General features: G+C 38.8%; 1 long non-coding RNA gene and 1 pseudogene across 7 annotated transcripts in view; both read left to right on the top strand.

Moving 5' to 3' along the window:
• Positions 1–15,600, top strand: part of LOC106781978 (uncharacterized) — a 193,752-nt gene extending 178,152 nt beyond the window's left edge. For 2 of the 7 annotated variants that reach the window (XR_011428765.1, XR_011428759.1), the window contains one exon: positions 5,734–15,600. This is a non-coding gene — a long non-coding RNA (uncharacterized lncRNA). The remainder of the gene's footprint in view (positions 1–5,733) is intronic. The other 5 variants (XR_011428760.1, XR_011428761.1, XR_011428762.1 and 2 more) reach the window with 4 other exon arrangements.
• A 544-nt stretch (positions 15,601–16,144) lies between these two features.
• On the top strand, positions 16,145–19,734 carry LOC100630338 (uncharacterized; annotated as a pseudogene).
• The last annotated feature ends 5,485 nt before the right edge of the window (positions 19,735–25,219 follow it).

The raw sequence follows: 25,219 nt of genomic DNA on the forward strand, positions 1-25,219 counted from the left end.
TGTTTCTTAAATATGGCCAGTGGTGGGTGACCATTGTGGGTGAGCTGGCCACTTCAGGAGGAGCCCCATTCCACTCCTGGAAGGCTTTGTCCTCTTTAAGTATTGAAATCTTTTGATCGCGGTGACTGCCACTGTGGATATTGATTCTGTCTTCAGAGTCACAGAACACTCTTCTTCCCTTTGACATATGGCAGCACTTCTTGAAACAACACACTCGATGCCTAGGTAAGAGTGGAGAGCAATATTCTATGTGTCAGGCTGTGATTGTCAGCATTTAAAGCCTCCATAAAACATTACAGATCATGTTGAACTGGTAGTATTGAGAGTTAATTCCTTCTTTATTTTTCTGATATTCTCCAACTTACAAACCTACAAGCCATGCATTAGTAAAGTTTTTGCAGCTGAGAGTACAACTCAAAATTTACAAGATGTCAAAGTCTCACTATAGGAGCAAACAGGCCCACAAAAAGCCTATTTTATCTATGATGTTCACGAAGTAGAGCACTACGTTATTTTGTAATGTGGTGGCTCTCTATACTATGATGTTTTCACAGAAAAATGGAGTTGTCATCAAAAACCTATCTTCCACTTTTGTAGTGATGTGAAGGTTGAATCTTTCATCCCAGACATTTATCATTCGTTCATTTAACATTTATCCACTTTCTTTATTTATACAGTCATTCATTCATCAAACGTTCACTTAGTTTTTACTATGTACTAGGCATTTGGCTAGGTGCTAGTGCTAGAGATACAGAGTTGAATGAGAATGCCTTTGGCCTAAAATAGCCTGGTCATCAAGGGTTTAAAATAAGAGGTCAGGAGGAGGTGTCAGGAATGGGGATGAGAAAAAGAGTGTGACAAGAGGTCGGTAACCAGTGGTCAAAAGAAGGAAAAGTGGAATTTGAAGTGGAAATACAGGGGTGATGTGAAAATGTCTGTATGGAGATGTGACCCACCAAAGTTGTATAACTGTGGCCTTGGAAGGACCATGTTGCTCTAAATTCTTTATCTACCATAAGAAAAAGCTGAGATCCTGGAAGGACATAGGGCAAGGCAAGGTCTCTTCGGGGTTGGATCTCCTCAAGCCCTTCCCAATGTTTCACTGTAATTCCAGATGACCTCATCTTGTTAGAGGAAGGCATCAGACAATGGGGACCACTTGTTCCCTGCAGGATTTTGTGCTTTTTTTTTGTATTTTGGTGCCACTTGTAGCATGCTTTCTATTTCCTATTATAGACATATAATCTCATAGAATAATAATTTATCCTTTCAACTGCTCATTAGCCGTGCCAAGTTCTCTCCATTTAAAGCTTTTGTTTTTTTTTTTTTAACTCCTATTCTAACAACCCTTTGTGGAAGGCATTTTAATTTTCCAGACTAGTTGTTCACTAAATCAGTATGTCAAGAGTTTAAGTGCTCTAAATGGTACCCTCTTAATTTTTAAAAACTAAGGTGGCTTACAGAATTTTCTGATTTAGTTCTCATGAAAGATCAAGGAAAAATGCTAGTGAAAATTCTACACCTAAATTCAATGACAGACATTTAGTTGTTTATTTTTCACCAAATTCCTTAAGTTTATAGAGTTTCCTAACAAAGAATGGTAAAATCTACATTACCATGCAACCAAAAATTTAACAGAAGAGGCTAAATAAAACTACCTTGCTAATCTAATCTGTATTATATCCATTTGAGTATCATATTGGGCAAATCTTTTTTTAAAAAGTCCCCACTTTTTTTTTTCTTTAGAGAAAATATTGGCCTCAGAGTATGCAGTAAGTTACTGCACCAAAGAAAATTTCAATCTTTTGATTCTTGGCCTAATTTTCTCCCTACATTGCCAATATGGACATAGGGGTTCCGTGCACATATTGAAGCAGAACTTAATAAGAAGGAAAAAAGGAAAAATAAGAAGGGAACAAGAAAAAAATAAAAAGGAATGCAGTAATCTCTCCTTTGATCAGCTCTGGATATAAATAAGGGTGTGGTTAAAAAGTGAGTCATTATTCCATTGCCTACTCCTTTTGTGGCAAAGACAATGACGCTATGGAATAGATGCTGTTAAAGAGGCATTTATATAACTATTAGCCTCTGAAACAATAGACAGGCAGCAGTGTATTGTTCTGGAAAACGTTCAAAGAGGAGGAGTCATTTTGTCCTCTTTAAAATTTAATATCTTTTTTTTCTGTATCATTTGGAGAAGGTTCCTTTTTCTCTTTTCTTAAGCAAAATAAGTGTTCTGCACCAGTAGGTAGTGAGTGAATTCTTCTTGCCAGCAGGAAGAAAAGCAATTTTTGAATGCCAAATATAGCTCTTTTGTGTGAAAATATCACATAGCCAAAGACATTTTAAAGAAGAAAGGAAAGATACAAGTTCTGAATTAATATTTTTAAAATGTAAAAGGCAGGAGAACGTTAGCAATAGAGCAGGAAGAAACAAGTCGTCATATCTACAGTCATGGCAGCCCCGAAGTTTGAATGTTTATCCTTTTTGCAATGCTCCTGGCTTCTTGGGTGGTCTCAGAATGATGATTTATCATCTGAGGCCGTGTCTATAGGAGGTAGGTGTTTCTAATCATCTTGTTTAGTTCAAGACATTTCTTGCCTTCCTTGACCTTCGCTATTTGTTTCTACGCAACATTGCCAACTAAGCAAAGCGTGAGCCACCTTGGATATAGAAGATGGCTCTAGTGTTGGGGACAGACATAGAATAATCTCATGCTTGTCTTTGTCTTTAAATTTTTAAATCACTCTGACACCTTTGCAAGCCATACACTCTATAGAGTCTCTACTCATTATTTACATGTGACAGATCATCAGCCAGTGACACAGAGTTTTGATAGGCATGATGGGCATCTATGTCTTTTACCCACCCGGTATCCTTTCCTGCTTCATTTGGTGATTACATATGCTTTTTCCTTGAAGAACTAATCATCCTTGTCCCATGTGATCTTGGTGTCACCATCAGTCCAGTGGTCTTGCCTTTCTCCCCATTAGTGAGTAGACATGTGACCCAAGCTTGAACAGTGAGGCACTTCTCATGAATTTGAATCTTGAATGGAATGACATAAAGATGGAACATGGTCACTGAGTCATTTTGTAAGTGATACCCTAAAAAGAGTCCCCATTGATTCATTAATCCTCTTACCTGGACCATATGAGTTGTCCTGATTTCTTCTTCCCTAGGCCAGCCTAATCAGCTTCTTTGATTCCATTAGATAACTTACATGGTTGCAACAGATTTGATTTTCAAAACCAGGATGTTTGCAATCAAAAAATCTGAACTACAACAAGCAGAAATATTTCCTCAATATGACTCATATGTTAGAAAAATACCTAGGTGAAAAGCTTGTGGGGAGACAGTGTTCATATTTTCAGAAACTCATGCATTGGCTTATATCTTCCCATTACATTTGTCTCAGTTTTATTCATTTGTTCATTTATTCAGTTATATACTCTTCTATCCACTCATTTGTTGACTATCTGCCATTGTCTAGGCACTAAGGATATTCCCTTCAGATATCTGCATGGCACACTCCCTCATCTCTTTTAAGACTGAACAAATATCACCTTTGCAATGAGACCGATAGCCTCCTTCCCCAGTCTACAGTCCCAATCCCCTGATTTTTTATAGCACTTTTCACCTTCTCAGATACCATATTATTTACTAGAGGTTTTGATTGTTGTCAATCCTCCTGAAGTAGAGAATCAACTCCAAGAAAATAGGAACTTTTGTCTGTTTTGTTCATTTTTGTATTCCCAGCACTCAGAATAGTACCTGGCATTTGTTGAATAGACGAATGCATTGAAGTTTCTTTAAAAGTACATACATACATTATTAAAGGAGCTTATTGTGGCTTTGTAATGTATCAACTTGGCTATGCTGAACTACAGTCCTTAAAGTTCCCTTTCCTACAGGTTTTTGATGAGGATGGGCCACAAGATAGACTCTTGTAGGAGATTTGGAGGGTGGAAGTGAGGCAGCAGCTGTTTCGTAGCTAGGACCCGTGTGGCTTAGCTGCTGGCTCACCTCACTGGTGTGAAGCAGCAGCAGGTCCGCAGCCGCCCCATCGTCTTACAGATCTTCCTTTAGCTTTGTGACGCTTGGGCCAGGTGCATGTTTTAGCTTCATGACCAAGGGCCCCGGCTTCTTCGGACACTCCCACCACCAAGGTCAGAGGCAATAAGAACACACAAGTTTTATAGCTTTATGGGCTCAAAATCATGCCTGTGAATTCCAGCTTGTCTTTGATTTGATCCACTTTATGTCAGTCTCTGCTGTCCAATTGCTTGCCTTGGACTTCAACCTTCAGTGTCAAACTGAAGACAACAGTCTTATAGAGGCTGATTAACCATCTCCCAGAATTGTATAGGGTCAAGTTCTATTTTCTTAAAAAATCTATCTTTCTACCTACCTACCTACCTATCTATCATCTATCTATCTATCCTAATGTCTGAATGTTGAATGAACTCTAATCCCTGACTGATCCAAATGCTGGTACCTAGAAATGGGGTGCTGCCATAACAAAAGCTAAAATGTGAGAGTGATTTTCAAACCAGGCCATGTGTAGAAGTTGGAAATGCTGTAAGAATATTGAGGAAGTCTTAGTGAAAGCTTTAAGTGCCTTGAATGTAATTCTCATAATGTTCATAGAATTTCTAATTGTGTGGTGCCTGGCAGTGAGGGCTTAAAGGAATGGGAGAAAAGTCTTATTGGAAACTGGAGTAAAGGGAAGAAATTTAACAGCACTCTTGCCTGCAATAATGTGAAAAGTAGAAAATGTGCCTAATGAACTGGAGATCTAGCTAAGGAGATTTCCAAGCAAAGTGTTTAGGTTCCACCTGGTTTCTTCTTGCTGCTTGAAGTAAAATGTAAGATGAGAGTGAAACTCAGGGAAGGACTGTTAAACAAAAATAAATCAGAATATGATGTTTTGAAAGCTCTCAGACTCTTCAGATGGTCCAGGATGCTAAAAAAAAAAAAAAAAAAAGGCTCTGTGCAAAGATCAAATCCAGAGCAATGCCAGGAAAACATTATGTGAAGAAAGATAAAGTCCAGGGTGTGGCCATAGAATTTTTTTATTAAGATCTCAAAAAGATCTAAGGTGGTGCCTCAGAGAACCTTCAGTCAGACTAAAGGCCCTTGAAAGAGATTAAGAGCACATCTGCCACAGAGGGTCTCTCAGTCAAATAATAGAGCTTGTAGGAAGTTTCAAGGCATTGTCCCTCAGTCATCTCAGCAGAAGCCCAAGGTAGACAGCAGTTTATCCAGAAGAAGATTGTGGGTGTGGCTTTTGTGTATTGGGTTTGACCCCAGGAAGTTTCATATGGGACTCACAAAGTTCTCAAAAGAGATACATGCAGAAACATCACCAACTAGGACTGAGGGGGATTGAGACAGTATAGAATAAGCAGAGATTGGCCTTCGAATGTCCAGAATTTTAACACTTGCTACCTTTTGTGAAAATGGAAAGATAACTCAGAGAGGAGCCAGGAGCCCAGAGGGCAGAGTTGGGAGACATGAAGAATTATTTCTGATATGAGGCCTAAGTAAGGCCCTTCCAACATTTACCTAACTGAATTTCAGAGTTGTGGTGGACCAGTAATCCCCCTGTGTCTCCCACCCCCAACCTTGAACATAGCTATCTATAATGAGTATTCTATGCCTGTCCTGCCATTGTATGTTGGATGTGTGTGGGGGAGGGGGGGGAGATAATTTGTCTGTTTCATTTCACAGGTTTACAAGGAACTGTTTTGAGGAGTTGTGCTTGAGGAATTACACATGAGGAACCTCTTCCATCCTTGAACGTGATTTAGATGATGAGATTCTGGGCTTTGAGCTGATATTGTAGTATGACGAGAATTTTGAGGTCTTTGGGGGCAACAAGTATATTTTGCATTTGAGAGGAATGTGAATCATTGGGGGCCAGAAGATGGATTACAGGTAGTCTCCAAGGTGGCCCCCCAGTGATCCTTGCCTCCCAGTATTCACACTTTTGTATAATCTCTTCCTGTAAGGTGCGGTCTGAGCTTATTGACTCATTCTAACAAGCAGAATACAGCAGAAGTGATAGGATGTCCATTCAGAGATGAGATTATAAAAGACTGTTGTTTCCATCTGGGAGGTGCTCTCACTCTCTTTGAATGGCCCACTCTGGGAGAAGCCAGCTGCCATGTCGTGAGACAGCCCTGTGGTGAGTTCCATGGGGGTGAACTTGAACGTGGACCTTCTGAGGCCTGCCAACAGCCGTGTGACTAAGCTTGGATGCAGATCCTCCCCAGTCAATCATTGAGATGACCACAGCCCCAGCCAGAACCTTGATGGTAGCTCATAAGACAACCCGAGCTAAAATTAGCCAGATAGCTGCCCCTGGATTCCTGACCTACAAAACTGTTGGATTACAAAGTTTGGTAATTTTCAGCTCCTAAATGTCAAGATAATTTGTTATGCAGAAATGGATAAAAACTACGTTTATATTCTAGAGTATAGACTATACTGGATGACATTGTAAATGAGTCCTTTCATCACCAACTGAAGACTGCCAACCCCAAGTTTGGTCCTATCTTTCCACTGTCTTACTAGATCTTTTGATTAATTAATTATTATAAAAGGACATTAGGGCATGATTTTCGCTTGTGTCCCTGAAATTCTCCCAGGTTAGAATGCTCAAAGAAAAGATGGTTGGATTAATATATAACAATATATAGCCTTTGTGATATGCTTCATCTGTACTAGGAATTGTGAAAATTGCTTTTTATGTGATAATTTTAGATAATTTTCCTGCCAACCCTTTTAAGTATGTATCACTATTATCCCTACTTTAAAGAGACTTGCTCAATATCACACATTGGTAAGAGGTGGATCTGAAATTTGAGCCCAGGGCTGTCTGTCTCCAAGGCCTAAGCTCTCAATCACTGTGGGTGGAGAAGATCTGTGCCTCTTTGCATGAACAAGCTAATAAACTGTAACCAGTAGGTTCCCTTCGTGGCCCAATACTTAGGAAACAGAACCAGAGCAAGCCCTTTCCATGTCTTCATGGGTGCAACTTGAGAGGCGTTTTGAATCCAGAGAGGTCCCTTTGCCAAATCTGAGCCCATGATGTTTGTGAAGAGAGGGGAGAATGCCAAAGCTGAAATAAATGCTGTCACCACGTTACAGTGTCTGCCCCTAAGAAAACTTTGGCTGGTCTTAAACGTTGTTCAGAATGTGGGAGAGGTTTGAACTGTCGGGTTCTATTGATTTTCAAGAGCAGGAGTACCTGATCCTGAGGGATCAATCTCAAAGTTTACAGAGACATTTGGTTGAATAGAACAAAAATTCCCAGCCTATGCCTGTAACCAAGACTGCCACTTTGGTTTCTCATTGAGGGGAAAGGGAGCTTGCATGGATGGTAAACTTCATGCATCAGAGAATTTACTAGAGGACTTATGCATATAGGGTCATTCTGACAAATGCCATTGACTCATTTGTGGGTTTTTATGTGAGGAAGATTGACCCTGAACTAACATCCATTGCCAATCCTCCTCTTTCTGCTTGCGGAAGAGTGTTGCTGAGTCAACATCTGTGCCAATCTTCCTCCATTTTGTATGTGGGATGCTGCCACAGCATAGCTTGATGAGCAGTATGTAGGTCTGCACCCAGGATCTGAATCTGTCAACCCCGGGGCCCTCAAAGCAGAGTGCGTGAACTCAACCACTACACCACTGGGTCAGCCTCCATTTGTTCATTATTTTTAGAAAACACTTGAAATATAAAATACAATAGACTCATTGATATTAACAAGTGTGTTTGTTCTATTTGAGAAAGCAGATCTTTTTAAGGCATTTAAAAGCATTAGTACTAAGGCACTAGTACGATTTTTAAAAATGGAATTTTGGTCAAGATTCTTAAACATTAACTTTTATTTGTTTTTTCCTCTTACTAATTTTCCTACAGACTTAATTTCTCCAAAATTGAATTCCTTATATCTCTCACTTCTAAGTTTCAGCATAATTTTTAAAAACAAGTGTTGGAAAATACACTCTATTTTTTTTGGTCAACTTTCTCATACTCAGACTATGTACGCACTCAGTTAGAGGGTGATGGCCAGGCCAAAGTTTATCTTATCACACCAGAGTTTTTAGGTCACTTCCAGTTTTCTTATTTTTTCTTTTCAAACTTTCACTTGAAAGGAAAATTAATTGGGAAACACCAGCAAAGCTTTTTTCCTTCCTCTTTCGGCGACTCAACTGCCAACTGCCAATTCGTTCTGAATTCTTTATCTGATGTGCGCAAGCTACAGGGAAATTGTGGCTCTTCCTGGAGTTGGCAATAGTTAAATGGAATTATAGAGAGTGACTCAAACCAACAAGTATTTTGTAGAGTCTTTTGATTACACACAGCTTTCTCTGAGACATAAAAACCTCTTGAAGGATTAGCTTGCTAGAGAGAATTAGCATTTTGGAAGATTTGTGTCACATTTCAATGATAAAATTATTCAGAAAAAATGCTCTCTGTAAATAATCTCTAAATTCTCACAAATGTCGGAGCTCTTGGGGGCCAGAATCAGGGTGCAATTTGCATTGATTAAATGTACACATACACACACATGCATTTCATAATCCAAAGGTCTCTCAGTCATGTTATGATCCTCTCTGGAAAGTTTCATCAGAATAACTGTACCGTCTTTTCAAAAAAGCTTGTGACACAGACCATAAAAACCCTGTTGTAGAAACCTTATTTTAACCACTGGTGTGTTGCAGCTATATTAAGGTAGCAGCTGAATTAACTTGGTTAAAATTCAAGTATGTTATATGTATCTTTTCCTCAAGGACTAGCATGAAATAAAAAATTTACATTTTTTTTACTTAACACCTTAAGGGAACTAAATCATATATTATAAATAACTTACCCTATGATAATTCTTCTGATAGATTTAAATACTCTTTTTCTTCAAAATGGGATTTTGCACATTGCTATTATCTGAGTTAGTTACATCAACAAGTTCCTCGAGGTTAATTATTTTGGCCAGAATATCTGATCTGCTGGTTGAAATTTCTTATTGTGTTGTGAAATTCTATCTCATTAGAATTTCAAGACAACAAAGTGTTAATGTTGGAAAGGAACTTAGAGAAACTCCTGTGCAACTGGTTAATTTCTAATCAGAAACTCTCCAGAGAGGTTGAGTAACTTTTCACATTTGACTGATGACAGACCCCTGCAATCAAGGAATAAAATGTGACTCAAATGCTATCTTCTCTGTGAAGATGGAGTCCACATCAAACAAAAAAATCTGACTTTAGAAACTCTGCAAATTAACCCAATAGCTGTGAATAAGGCCAAATGACCTGGGCTCGCATCAAACATTTCATAGGGGAGAGGTGGCAGAGTGAATCTGTGCTATTCCTTCTTATTTATTCAGATTGGGCCATGCTCGCACATTCCAGCTTTCTCATCCCAATATAAACTGGGGTGAGAAGTTTTGGAGAGGTTAGCTCTGAGTACAAAATGCTCTATGACAGGAAAAATTCAGAGAATGTGCTGTGTGAATATGAGAGCATGTTTGTATGGCAGGTGTGAGAGTGGGCAAGATGGAAAGGTAGGTGGAGGGGAGAAGGGAGCTGGGATATTCCTGGAAATAATTTGCTCCCATGTCACCCTGGTAAAAGGCAGCTCCTTTAAATCAGGCAGGCATAATGAATGATGTGATACCCGGTAGCCCGCACAGTTATAAATACATACCCTTTCATCCTAGAGATGGCCCATTACCACACACTAAAACAGTCTGTCACAGTGGTGCTCTGGGGCCATTCATTTTTCATGACCCTCTTGGCAACGTGACTGGGATTTCCTGAAGCCACACTCAGGTCCCTGCCCAGTGAGTGCCCCACATTAATGCCCTTTGATTCCTTTCTTCTAAAGGTTATCATGTCTTGGTTTTATGTGTGTATGTGTGTACTCTCCCCAAAGACAAACAAAGAAACAAACAAACCGTGCAAACTGAGCTCGACTTTGCTGGAAACAGCTGATTCACAGAGTGAAGATTGGCTAGAACTTGATCTGATGATATCAGGAACGTTCAGAGTTTATAGTTTAATGCGTAGGAGGTAAGAAATTTTACAAAGCAGTTTAAAAATCACCCCACCATTCTCCAGGCTCAGGTTTCACATCATGAAAGGCAAACTTTAACATAGCAATTGCAGTGCCTTCTGATTTGCTGGTTGCTTCAAATAACAGTTGTCCCTTTGATAATATTGACACCTATCTCCTTTCACAATCTAGTGCTTCTCTTGCACTTTGTAACATATCCCATCTGTTTTTTAGGGCCACTGTCATAAGGAGGCCTGGAAGAGTGAAGAAAGGTCTGATTGATCATAAGGTCCTATCGAATGTCAAAGCTGGCCCTGGCTGACCTCCCATCTATTCAGAGCCGCTTTGATTTAATCTCCAAACTGGCTGCTTCTCCAGGCTGTGACTTCTATCTGCAACCCATGTGTCAGCATTGAGATACGACCTGCTTCACGCTCCATTCATCTCATTTGAAGGACGGAAATTAAACTGGAGGGTCGAAGAGGGGAACTGCTCAAAATACACACACATTAACTGAAGCCTTTTGTGTGGGTGCATTATAGGAGTCTGAACAACCATTAAAAATGATATGAAAATGAAATTGATCTTTACTCCACTGAAACGGCTTAGAACTTTGCCTCCCTCCACCTCCCCCTTCATCTAGTCTTCTTTCTTCCCTCCCCGGTTTGTAGTAATCATATGCACCTCATCTCATTATGGTTCAAAGTAAAAGGAGAGAAAAATTTACAGTTTTTCAGTTTCTTTTAAAGGTGTCCTTTAGAAAATTCACTTATTGCCTGCATTTGCACAGATAATATTTGAAAAAAATGGAGATACAAAAAGCTGGTGACCAGACTAACAGAAATGTTGACTGCTTTCTTTAGCATTATGGATTCATTGAAGTTTCACCCTTCAAGGTTTTTAAAAAAAATGCAATTAAAACTCAAACTTTGGGAATAGTCCTATAACCATCAGGACACCTTGCTACAGTATAAATCTATATATCCTCGGTTCCATTTTTTATTTCTAAACTCCCCTTTGTTCTTTTCATTGGCCCTTTTACACTATTAATTAAGGTTAGTAACTAAGTGAAAGCTTGATTACTTATAGATTTGTTTGTTATAATAAGCAGAAAAGCAAACTCTATTTCATTTACTTAGAGGGGTCCCCTAACTATAAGAATAAGATCATTATATTTTAAGCGTGTTGGGAAGGTTAACTATATTTATTTCTGTGTTTATTCATTTGCTCATCCATTCATGCATTTGTTATTTGAGCTCTGTACTACGATGATATCCAGGTAAGAACATTTTTTTTATTTTTTATTTAAAAAGTATATTATATACTTCCTGTTATAATGGATGTACATATTCAATATCGAAAAACCAATCAGCAAAGACAGGTGAGGAGAGAGAATGAGAGAGAGATACAGAGACAGAGACAGGGAGAGAGACAGAGAGAGACAAAATAGCAAACACCAAAAATACTATTGACCAGAATAACCAACATTAATACTTCAGTCTTTATCTTTCCTAGTGGTTTTTTTGGTATATGCACACTTTTTATTCCTCTTATATGAAGTTATACTGTTCCTGCTTGGGATAAAACTATATTTTCAGTTATTCTAATCATCCTCTTTTATGTCTATATAATATCACTTTGTATGGAAGTGATTGTCTTATTTTGTTAATATTGCATCGATGACCATTCAGATCTTCTAAATTTTTCACTACTATAAATGTTATCATGTAAAAACATTTTTATGCCTCCATGATTTCTTCCAAAATTCTCTAATTTTGGAAAAAGGATGTGCCCAATTTAATATTTGTAGTCAAAAGTATTTTCTGCTGTGGTTTTTCATTTAAATACTCATTTGGAAAAAAGTTTCCTTCCTAAATAATCATTTGTGTTTTCTTTCACACATAGTGTTTATTTGTTTTATATTTAATATATATGCAAGGGAATACGTACTACAGTGAATATCAATGCCATTTCTACATAAACCACTTCACAGGACTTATGGGAAAGCTTTCAAACTCTGGTTATATAGCGAGAAAGGTTTTGAGCATCTGAGGCATTCAAAGAATGCCACTTAGGCATTTAGTTTTGCAAGTAGGGAAGCAGGAAAAGACAAGAAGATTGGATCCTTTTTGTAATGCTTCTCACTAAAATTTGTTTTCCAGCATATCCTTATGTAAATATCTTGTTACTCAAGGCAGAACGTGTTGAAAAAGATGCATTTTGAAAGTTAATCCATTGCCAAGTGGAAGTGGGTTCATTGCATTCATGTAGTACTTTGCAACAGAAATTTTTGCAATGATGGAAATATTCCATATCTCTGTTGTTCACTATAGTGGCCACTGTAATGTGGCTGTTGAACATGTAAAATGTGTCTAGTGTGACTGTGGAACTGAATAATTAATTTATGTAATTTAAATTTAAATCAATTAGCCACTTGTGGCCAGTGGCTATCTTATTGAACAACACAGCCTTAATAGTTTTATCATCATCTGAACCATTGTAATAGTTTATGAAGTATTCTAGCTGTTTACACAACTACTCAAGCTCATTTCATTGAAGAATAAGTACTAGATGGTAAAGAACTTCCCATACTGAAATACAATAAGAAGAAGAAAGATAACGAAAACTACTTGTGCATTCAGAGACATTTTTCACAGATTCTTTCAGAGAAGAGGATGGAAAATTTCAATAAGGCAAAGGTGATGAAAGCGTTTTCATGGAACCCTTGGGTAAGGTGGATTAGTAAAGAATAAGATGATCTGGATTCTAAGATCTGGCTTTGACATTAACCACCTATTGACCTGGAGTAAGTGCCTTTTAGTGGTCTTAGTTACTTGATATTCATGAAAAGGGGGTTGGAATAAATGATTTTCTTTGTGCTTACTGTGGATAAATTATATGAATCTGTTCTCTTCTATATTCAGAGTCAAATGCTACTTTTTTCTTCACATCTCAATAATGTGTGTAAGCACCCAGTGCCACATATCTTGTAAATACGTGTTTGTTGACTGAGTGGATGCACTTAGTTGTCCGCCTGGATCAACAGCAACTTTCACCATCCATTCTTTTAGCTTCTGTTTTCTACACCCAGACTTGAGCAAAGTTTTTAAACATGGATGGTTTTGATGCAGGAGAAATCTTTTGCTACAGAGTAGTAGAGGATTGATTAATGGGCACAACTCTCCGCTCTCGAGTTGCTAAAAGGTTCTACTTCCAGAGATGGTTAAGGAAGTGAGATCCCAGAACTTGGCTGACCTTCCTAAAGGGAACCCCTCGGGATGATCCCAAAGGCCTGCATCAGGTGCACTGAGGTGATGAAGGGAAGGCAGGAGACTGACCAGAATGTAAGGAAGGCTTAACTTCCTGGGACACATCACACATGACTCTTCTGAATAGGAGTTTCCATACTTCAGTAATATTAGCTGCCTTGATCACTCAAGTCCAGAATAATTAAACTTTCCTTCTTTTATATTCTGACACATTATATATTTTGCTTTTTAGATATTTAATATTGCCCTCTTTGGTATATAGTTAACTTTTAATGTGGTGATGTCTTTTTAATTAATGAAATTGAACTTCAATAAGGACAGAGGCATCACCATTATTCCTGGCACAGAGTTCTCTGTATCTCACAAACCCCAGCCTAGTGTAATCTATTCTCCCCCAAAGATCAAACATATGGCAAAATACTGTCCACACTGGAAAACGTTGTAGAGACATTAGTTGTTATTATGGTAAGAATTGACAATGGAGGTAATTTAATAATTACCCTTATTTCTGGCACATACTCTCTCCTCCAAGAACTTAGCAACTGGCTGACATTTTCTGGGCTCACTAGTGATGTCCCGAAATCTTCCCAGAATGTCTAGGACTTCAAACCTACAAGAATATCTAAGGAAAATTCATTACATACACTCTTTACTGAGAAGAGATAACGTTAAAAATTAATGACCATTTAAGTCCTCTGAGATGTGAATAATTTAGGGCAGGGTAGGAGGGCTGTCACTATCTTTTTCAAGGGCAACTCACAACAACACTTTGAGTGATGAATCCCTGAGGCTTGATGTCCTCTCTGTTGTAGAAAGTGAGTGTTGACGTCTCCTTTTAAAAATAGCAATATTTCATTTTAAATTAGTGCATCTTTTTGAGAAAAAAGGGGCAGTGCATCCTAAGAGCTACATAGATGTTCATATCCTTTACTCCCATGAATTTCACAGCTAAAACTGTATATTAAAGAAATAGCTCAATAGAAACAAAAATCTAAGGGAATTGTTATCTTACTTCCGCCTTATCTACAATAAAAAGAGCTTGGAAACAATTGAGATGCCCAATATTAGGGAAACGCTTAAAGAAATTTTGCTAGGAAGAAAATACAATAGAAAGATGTTAACATTTAGCATTTTAAAGCCTATACACATACATGGAAAAATGTTTATGCCATAAAGTCAAGTGAAAAAAAAAGTAGAATGTAATATTTGTACTCAGGGGCGTGAGCTGTTCACATATGTAGGGACAGTAACATTCCCCAAGTGGAAAGAATTGTTTCATTGGGTAGCAGGTTTATATTATGTAAAGAACACAGGCTTGGGAGTAGTGCTAGGCTTGAAGTCCAACTCAGCCACAAGCTCTGTGACACCGGCAAATTGTGGAACCTCTCTGAAGATCCATTTCTTCATCAGCTAAACAAGAAAATTCACTTAAAGAGCCTACGATGTAGTAGGAGCTCAGTACCATTATTTCTCTTTCTCTTTGCTAAATACTTGAGACTTCCTTGGGACGAAAACTTTTACTTAAATTAATTGATTTTTATAAGAAGGTCAATATTCTTGCTTTTGATCCAAGTAAGAGTTTTTATAAGCTCTTAGAAATTAATGATTAATGTGATAACTCTTTCCTAATTGGTCAATAATCTCATATTTGAATGCATTTCAGAAGGATATTAAATATTCTGGATTGGAGGTTGATTTCTATATACAGTTGAAAATATAAAGCTAAGAATTATATATAAATTTGTGATGGTTAATTTTGTGTCAACTTGACTGGCCACAGGGTCCCAGATTAAGCATTATGTCTGGGTGTGTCTGTGAGGGTATATCCAGATGATGTTAGCATTTGAATCAGTGCACTCAGTAAAGTGGGTTGCCCTTCTGAATGTGGATGGGCAACATTCGATCCACTGAAGGCCTAAATAGAACGAAAGGAGGAGGACGGAGAAATTCATCCCTTTCTGTCCCTTTTTCCTGCCTCAGTACTTGAGCTGGGACATCTCACCTCAACTCATCTCACCTTCTCTGGCCCTCAGATTGGGGTTTGCACCACAGGCTTCCCCGGTTCTGGAGATATTTGGATTGGACTGAAGTACACCATCAGCTTTCTGGAGTCTACAGCTTACAGACGGCAGATCACAGGACTTCTCAGCCTCCATAATTGAAAGAGCCAATTTCTCACGATATATATATCGTTCTATCTCTATATATCTCCTACAGCTTCTGTTTCTCTGGAGAACATTGACTAATACAAATTTTGGTACCAAGAGTGTGGAATTGTTTCTTTAATCTAATTAGATTTAAAGATGCTAATGGCTATTTCCAGTAGCAAGGGAACACTGATGGCCCACAGTGGGAACTGTTTCTAGAGATATGCAGAATATCTGCATTGGATACTCCTAATCAATCACTTATAAGAAGCAAGGAGCTAGGTGATGCTTTATATGATACTTTCAAACATTTTTGGAAAATTAATGACTATAATGACATTGGCTGGTTGTTCCTAACATTGCTGACAAAGTGGCAAAAGAAAAGGATGAGCTCAGGGATTCAAATTCCCAGCTCAGGCGCTGCATAAATGACCTAACAGCTTTTATGTGTGCCCTGAAGGACCCTTATCTCCTGTAGCTCCAGGGCTGAAATTGCTGAAAATCAAATGCAGAACCTCATCCTGAGGCTTGCTGAATTACAATGCAAGTTGAACTCCCAGCTTCACAGGTTGTCCACTGTTAAGGTGAGGGCATTTACTGGAAAAGAATGGGATCATAAGATGGAATGGGGATCTTTGTGAAGACTCTAATGAAGCTGGGGACATGAAGCCACTAAATTCTGATGTCTTATTTACCAGTGGAAGAAATCTCCCCACTCTGAGCAGAATTGGTCTCCACGCCCCTGGTGGCAGTGGTATTCCTACCTCCAGTGGTAATGACCCCTTCACCCATAGTGGTGAGTCCTAAGGAGAATCAGCATTGTCTTGCATGGCAACTACCTCAAGGGAGGCCATTAAAGTTTTCTTAGGCAATGTAGAGTTAACCCCTTCCGACGGAGGTGGAAAGGCCTACCAGTCAGAGTAGGAGCTTATGGAGGTCAGACGATCAATGGAGTTTTAGCTCAGGTCCATCTTAGAGTGGTCCAGTGGGTCCCTCAACCCATTCTTTGGTTATTTCTCCAGTTCCAGGGTGCGTAATTGGAATAGACATACTGAGTAACTGATAGAATCCCCACACTGGTTCCCTGAACTACAGAGGAAGAGCTATTAAGGTGAGAAAGGCCCAGTGGAAGTCATTAGTACTGCTCCTATTTAGCAAAATAGTAAATTAAAGCAATACCAAATTCCTGGATGATAGCACAGATCAGTGCCACCATCAAGGATTTGAAGGATGCGAGGGTATTGATTCCTACCACATTTCCATTCAACTCTTCCATTTGGCCTGTGCGGAAGACAGTTGGATTTTGGAGAATGACAGCGGATTGTCAAAAGTTTAGCTACGTGGTGGTGACTCCAATTGCAGCTGCTGTACCAGAAGTGGTCTCATTGCTTGAGCAAATTAACATATTCCTTGACACCTAGTATGCAGTTATTGATCTGGCAAATGCCTTTTTCTCCTTCCTTGTCCATAAGGTGTGTCAAAAGCAGTTTGCTTCCAGCTGATATTTCCCTTTCACAAGATATCACACTGGTCCATCACATTGATGGCATTATGCAGATTGGACCTAGTGAGCAAAAAGGAGCAACTGCCCTAGACTTATTGGTAAGACATTTGTGTGTCAGAGGGTGGGAAATAAATCTGACAGGCCTTCTACCTCAGCGAAATTTCTGGGGATCCATTGGTGTGGGGCATGCAGAGAGATCCCTTCTAAGGTGAAGGATAAGCTGCTGCATCTGGCCCCTCCTACAACCCAAAATGAGGCACACTGCCGCCTGGGCCTCTTTGGATTTTGAAGGCAACATATTCCTGATTTGGGTGTGCTATTCCAGCCCATTTATCAAGTGACCTGAAAAACTGCTGGCTTTGAGTGGTGTCCGGAACAAGAGAAGGCTCTGCAACAGATTCAGGCTGCTTTGCAAGCTTCTCTGTCTCTAGGGCCATATGATCCAGCAGATCCAATGGTGTTTGAAGTGTCAGTGGCAGGCAGGGATGCTGTTTGGAGCCTTTGGCAGGCCCCAGAGGTGAATTATCATGGAGGCTTTTAAGATTTTGGAGCAAGGCCCTGCCATCATCCACAGATAATCGATACCCTTTTGAGAAACAGCTTTTGGCCTGCTATGGAACCTTAGTAGAGAATGAATGCTTTACTGTGGGCCATAAAGTTACTATGTGACCTGAGCTGTCCATCACGAACCAGGTATTATCTGACACTCTAAACCATAAAGTTGGGCATTACAGCAACACTCCATCATCAAACGGAAGTGATATGTCCGTAATTGGTCCCAAGCAGGCCCTGAAGGCACAAGTAAGTTACATGAATAAAAGGGGCCCAAATGCCCATGCCCATTCTGCTACACTGCCTTCTCTCACCCAGCCTACACTTATAGCTTCATAGGGAGTTCCCTAAGATCAGTTGATAGAGGAAGAGAAGACAGGCCTGGTTTACAAATGGTTCTGCACAATACGCATGTATCATCTGAAAGTAGACAGCTGTAGCATGACAGCCCCTCTCTGGGACATCCTGAAGGACAGTGGTGAAAGGAAAACCTCCCAGTGGACAGAACTTTGAGCAGTGCACCAGGTTGTTCACTTTACTGGGAAAGAAAAATGGCCTAACATGTGATCATGTATCAATTCATGGACTGTGGCCAATGGTTTGGCTGGATAATCAGGGACTTGCAAGAAACATGATTAAGATCTTGGTGAGAAAGAAATTTGGGGAAGAGGTATATGGATAGACCTTTCTGAATGAGCAAACGACATGAAAATATTTGTGTCCCTTGTGAATGCTCATCAAGGGTAAGCTCAGCAGAGGAGGACTCTAAAAATCAAGTGGTAGGATGACCTGTTTTGTGACTATCAGTCAGCCTCTTTCCGCAGACATTTTTGTCATCATCCAGTGGGCTCACGAACAAAGTGGCCATGGTGGCAGAGATGGAGGTTGTGCAAGGGCTCGGCAACATGGACTCTCACTTGCCGAGGTTGACCTGGCTACTGTCACCACTGAGTGCCCAATCCCCCAGCAGCAGAGAGACCAACACTGATCCCCAGATATGGCGCCAGTCCCAGGCTGAACAGCCAGCCTCCTGGTGACAGGTTAATTACATTAGATTGCTTTCATCATGGAAGGGGCAATGTTTTGTTCTTATTAGAGTAGACTCTTACTCTGGATATAGATTTGCTTTCACTGCACGCAATGCTTCTGACAAAACTCCCATCCTTGGAATTACAGAATGCCTTATCCACCATAATGGTATTTCACGCAGCATTGCTTCTGATCAAGGAACTCACTTCACTGCAAATAAAGTGTAGCAGTGGGCCCATGCTCTCAAGATTCACCGTCTTACCATGTTCCCTACCATCCTGAAGCAGCTGGCTTAATAGAACGGTGGAATGGCCTTTTGAAGACTCAGTTGAAGTTCAGCTAGGTGGCAATATCTTGCAGACCCGGGGAAATGTCCTCCAGAAGGCAGTATTTGCTCTGAATCAGTGTCCAGTATATGATACTATTTCTCTGATAGCCAGGATTCAGGGGTCCAAGAGTCAAGGGGGTGGAAATGGGAGTGGCACCACTCACTCTTACTGCTAGTAATCCACCAGCAAAATCTTTGCTTCCTATTCACGCAGCACTACGCTCTGCTGGCCTAGAGGTCCTGGTCCCAGAGGGAGGAATGCTTTCACCAGGAGACGCAATAATGATTCCTTTGAACTGGAGTTAAGACTACCACCTCGCCACTCTGGGCACCTGGTGCCTCTGAATCAACAAGCAAAGTAACATGACTTGGTTTAATGTAGAGTAAGGGATTTAAAGAAGGGATACAAAAGCAAGAGAATTCAAAGGCAAGGAAGAGATACAAAGGCAAAGAAAGGAGTTAACATGATGGCTCTGCTGATTGATTCTGACCACCACGGGGAAATTGGATTACTACTCCACAGTGGAGGTACAGAAGGGTATGTCTGGAACACACGAGATGCCTTAGGGTGTCTCTTAGCATTACAATGCCCTGTGATTAAGGTCAATGGAAAACTACAACAATCAAGTCCAGGCAAGACCATGGCCCAAACTACAACAACCCAGTCCAATGGCCCAGACTCTTCAGGAATGAAGGTTTGGGTCACCCCACCAGGTAAAGAACCATGATCAGCTAACCATGATCATGGTGCCTGGTGAAGGCAAAGGGAATACAAGACGGGTGGTAGAAGAAGGTAGTTATAAATACAAACTATGACGATGTGACCAGTTACAGAAATGAGAACTGTAATTATCATGAATATTTCCTCCTTATTTTGCCATGAATACATTTGTGTGTGGTATGTGTATATGCGTGTATATATATATAATATATATGTAATATATATAAAATATATATATGTTATATATATATATATATTTTATGGTTGTTTCCTTTCCTCTCTATTCTCATATCATGTAACATTAAGGGTATTGACTTTATATCGTAGCATTTAAGTATTGCTAACTTGACATCATAGTATTTAAGTTAGGGGATATCAAGGAGAACAGTAAACATCAGTCAAGAAATTTACCTCCTCTTTGGAGGAAGGGGATAGTAAATTTTTGGTTGTATGCAGGATAGTTGTATCATGTTAGGTGAACTTATGACCTTAATATTGTCTTCATTTGAAGATTAAGCATGGTTTAAGGAGATGTGTATGGGTGCTGAGTTGACAAGGGGTGGACTTGTGATAGTTAATTTTATATGTCTATTGACTGGCCAGGGCTGTGCAGATTGCACATTATTTCTGGGTGCATCTGTGACAGTGTGTGTGGGCATCATCCAATCCATTGGTTCTGTTTCTCTGGAGAACCCTGATTAACACAAAACTGATCTTGACTATGAAATAGTGCAATTTGCATTCACTTCCCCCACACTGTTGGTGTTCAATTCTGGAACACTTATGTACTTTCCGTTAACCTTCTTCGAGATTCTCCCCATGGATTTGAAGATGGAATGTTTTCCAAATACAAGGCAGTTTCAGGATACTTAGAAACTTACTACATGGTATATATGAGTATTTAAGAGAAATTGCTCTTATACATGGAAAAAGAAGGGGAATATTGGACAAAGTGACTTTTGTGATTTGGGCATAGGGGCCAGAGAGGATAAGGGACAGTTCAAACAAGAGGATTAAAGTTCTTTGTCAAGTGAAGCTTTGCCTTGTACCCATGCTTAGTGACAAAAGGAAATTATGAACAAGTGCATGTATATTACTGCATGTATTAGTGTAGAGTTTAATTGATTTGGAGTAAATTAATGGCTACCTGCAATATTTCTGGCAATTTGTTATAAGCTGTGTAATTTTAAATTGGTTTCTTGAAAATACTGGGTAAAACATTTTAATTCACACGTTGCTTTAGGAACTGATTTGGGGATAATAAAATATAATGAATTGTTTTACCTCAGATAGATGTAAGGCCTATTTGCGCTGCAATTTTTTTTTAACTTGAATGCAAATAATGAGCACACTGCTAGGATATTTAGAAGAGCTGTAGCTGTTTGTGAATTACTCATCTTTCTCTCCACTGGGCAAACTATAGCTATTTTAAAATTCTATTTTCTTGAAGCAAGAGAGAACAGGGAAAATCCTCTAGGGCTTTTCTCTTTTATCCAAGAAAAATAGTACGTGAAATTGAAAGGCAAGGAGGTATAAAAATCTGTCAACTCAGCAAAAAAATTATTATAAGACTAGAAATTGGGGCACTTGCATTTGGTCCACTCAGGAGAAATTCCATGAGTTCTCAGCTAGTTTGTGAGAACAACAGGATACATATGACCAACCGTGAAACGAAGATGTCGGTTACTTTTACGTAATGTGAAAATTAACTGCAAGTAATTTTAGAAAAAGATGATAGTTATTCTTCCAAGATAGTCAAGAAAAATAAAGCAAAGGTGTTTATTAGCATATTATTTTCAGATTTGTGAATATTGTTTTTCCTGCTCTGACCATATGTACTGGGAGAATTTCAAACGAAAAGAAATCTGGGTGTATGAAACTACTCAAAGAAGTTAGAGCCCCTCCATGTCATGGAAATCAGAATGGTGGCAGACTCCCTTCCATTCTTGCTGGCTGGGTGTTCATTTTCTGCTGACTTTCTTCATTTCGGCTAAAATTTTCAGCTTTCGGGAATACAGTCACCCACAATTTCCCCATTCTGTTTTTAGAAAATTCTTTTGCCATTATTTGTGTGGGGGTGTGTGTGTGACTGATTAAGTAGCAATAGAATCTAAAAACCAACTCTTGACTAGGTCATGATCCAAATAGTCTAGAATTCGTCCCCAAATTACCAATCATATTACTACTGGCAAAGCAGTGCATTTTTGTTCCAAACCCTTTTTCTTTCTGTGATTCTCCTCCATTGTATGGATTCCTTTCTGAGGAATCTAATCTCCTCATGCCAATGCTTTTCTCTTACCTTCAACCAGAAAGTCTGTTCCAAGAAAAGCTTTTCCCAACTCCACCCCCCTTCTGCTTGTTCTCACTGAAGTTTGCACTTCTCTTACAGAGTTAATCATATTACATATTGCAAATTTTCACATATGAATTTGGTTCTCCCACTAGACTGTGAGCTCCTTGAAAGCAGGAACTATATTTTATTATTCTTTGTAGTTCTTTGTAGCTTAATTATGTTCATGTACACAGCTGGTCCTCAACACATGTTAACTTCTTTAAACTAAGGTGTAAATGACTAACTAAAGTCATTTCTTTTATTGGTAATACATTTAACAAGTGGTTATAGATTTCGTCTGGAGGACTTGGGGCATTAATAAGCAGGAAGACAAGGTCGTTTCTTATTTTGGTTTTAATCAGATGAGCCATTTTGGCACATCTAAAGTCACATCACAAAAGCATCTTCCTCTTCTGCCTACCTTTAAAACCATCTGTAGATTTCCAATTTTTTGTTTCCGCTCTTACTTTCCAGTAGTTTCAGTCCTAGTTATTAGCTGGAAACTTAGAGATCTTTTGGGAGTGAGAGTGGGGTGGGTCTTTTGTTTCTTTTATTTGTATTTGTTTCTCTTTTTCACAAAGAACTTTCTCCAGTGCTATTTGACTTCCTCACTGCCACCCTTTTAAGACGAAAGGAAAGGTAATCTTAATATGATTTCATTTTCTAAAAATTGAAGTTCAGAGACTCTGAGATGCTTGAATTCATTAAGACTGAAAAACCAGAATTTTTATGCTTACTCTTCATCCCCCAAATTCAGTACTCTTTCATCCTATAATAACTTTACACAGCATGTCATCATCGTAGGCTATTTTCTCAGTAAACTTAGAGTCAAGTACACAGTATTAATACTATGGAATGATCTGGTTCAATAACTCTTTATCACGCTGATCCAATTGCACTTAAAGTCTAAGAGATGTTCATGTCCACAACAGACCAAAGTCTATTTATCTAAGTTTAAATAGTTTATTAATTTAATTGATTTGTCAGTGCAACTGATCTCCTTAGGTATTCTTAGCACATCAACATAATGATTAAAATAATAGTAATCTGTAGGAGTGAAAATTAACTCTATGTCCACATTAAACTTTGCCATAATCCTCAGAACCATTTTTGTATGCTTAGTGCCAGATAAATTTATATGACAAGAGTTACATTGGACAATCTGCAACATATAACTTCAGAGACATACGTCATCAGTGACTAGCTTGAATTTTCAAGGCCCATCCTTAGCAGGTTGTGAATAACTCCTATAGTTTCATTATCCTTATAATTTAGGTAAGTATCACCATGTTCAATGATAGACAACTCAATCTTAGCAAATAGAGATCATTAAGAGATTAATATATATGATACAACCAAATATCCTTCACTTGAATATAAAAAACCTCACAGTATCTAAAAGAGATAGATAAACAAAAAAATATCAGCCATAGCAAGGATAGCACCTAAGCCCAATATGGGAATGTCTCTTTTCTATTTTACTAGAATCAAGATCTTCTAAAAAGTGAGCATAGCACTTCCTCCTCTGCTCCCGTCAGAAGTTAGAGGTTGATTTTAGGATGTGGACGTGCAACTTTGCCTAAGACAATCAACTCTAGCTATTTTAAGCCTTTCCAACCTGGACAATCCACTAGAAACCAAACTTATTAGGTACTGACCACCCATAGCCTTACCTCTGGGACCCCGGCTTAAGCCTGATTATTCCTTGTTGCTTTCTGGTAACAACTTTACTCACAGTTTGATTTCATCCCTATCCACTCAACTTCATTTTAAAGTGCAATTCTCTGGTAAGTTCAGATTCCTCTTCTTTTTCTCGGCATTTGACTTTGCTCTCTTTTGGCCAATCCTATGGCCTTCTCCTTTTACATTATTTAGAAATCTTTTGACTGCAAACCTACAAGGCTGATTTAGACCAACATGGAGTAGAACAGAGTGCAACTAAGCTTGAGGAACAACTAGTACAGGAAAATTGCCACCGATGTTTTTTCTCTTGTTTCTGCTTCTCTTTTCACATCTACCTTTTTCTTCTCTCATATTGCATACTTGATTTCTTGTTTTCATAACAGGAAGTGGTCTCTGTATTAATTTCCCAGGAATTCATCACGTCTTTTCAAGCCAGTAGATAATACGAGCAGGAGTCTCTTAGACGCATTCCAGATTCTCTGAGAAAAAGAGTTGATTTGCTCAGCTTGGGTCAGTTGTGCATCCCACGGCCAACCAAATGTCGTTAAGTAGTAGGGTCATCTTATATTACCAGGAAAAGCCCCATAGTAACCATGTGACTACAGACGGATTTGGTGAGTTAGAAGACAATTAGTAGTTTCCAAAAAAAAAATGAGACTGTTCCCAGGGGAGAATCTATGCCATATACAATAGCCCTCTATAACACTTTTCTCTCAACTGCCAAATATTTTTTGCAAGAATTATAGGTCTTTCCAGTCTGTGCTAAAATTGATCAAAAATCAGGTGGTTTGATGCTACTTTGCTTTAACTCTCAGCTAGTTGAGCTTTTTAACATTTATCTTGACTTTTGAAAGTGAAATATTTTTTGTGTATATTTTAAGCTCTCATAATTAGCTCAAGAACATTTCCTCAGCTAGCGTTTCTTTATCTTTTAGACAGGGAAGCAAAACTAAGTTTTCCAGCTGTCTCTCTCTCACTCTGCTTTATGATCTCCTCTTAATTGATAAAAAATTCTAAATAAGCCTGGGGGCCATTACCGGTGTCAACCTTGCCACTATCGCCTTACATAAGGGTCACAGCCCATCATAATTACACCATGTCACTCTAAACTCAATTCCTCCCTTCTAATGAAGGTGTCATTATCCCAAAGGGAATATATTATATGAAATCTGCACCTTACAATTTGGCATTTTGCTAAAGATTATACTTTCACTGAGTCTTGGGAATACCAGGGGTTCTTTCCTTTGATCTGATATTCTTAAGTAGACCTTGCCCCTTTCCTTTCTGAAAACGATTGTCCGAAGCTAAAATTTTAGACATATTCCAGTTGTCTTCCAAAGATCATTAGGTGAAACAGAAGTAGCAACATAGTCACAAAACACTCGTTTTATGATTATTATTGACTCTAGTTAAAATATCTTAACTTCAATTATGATTAGAGGCACAAAAACGCAAAGCAACATTTCAAACACTCACATGAAATTGTGCAGTTGGTTGTAGTAATTAATCAGAATAGAATTAATTATTAGAATTTTCAAGCTATAAACATGATAAAACAAAGACATTTTCAGGCGTATGTTAACTTTCTG

The sequence above is a fragment of the Equus caballus genome, chromosome 19 (assembly GCF_041296265.1).
Source record: "Equus caballus isolate H_3958 breed thoroughbred chromosome 19, TB-T2T, whole genome shotgun sequence".
Lineage (NCBI taxonomy): Eukaryota > Metazoa > Chordata > Mammalia > Perissodactyla > Equidae > Equus > Equus caballus.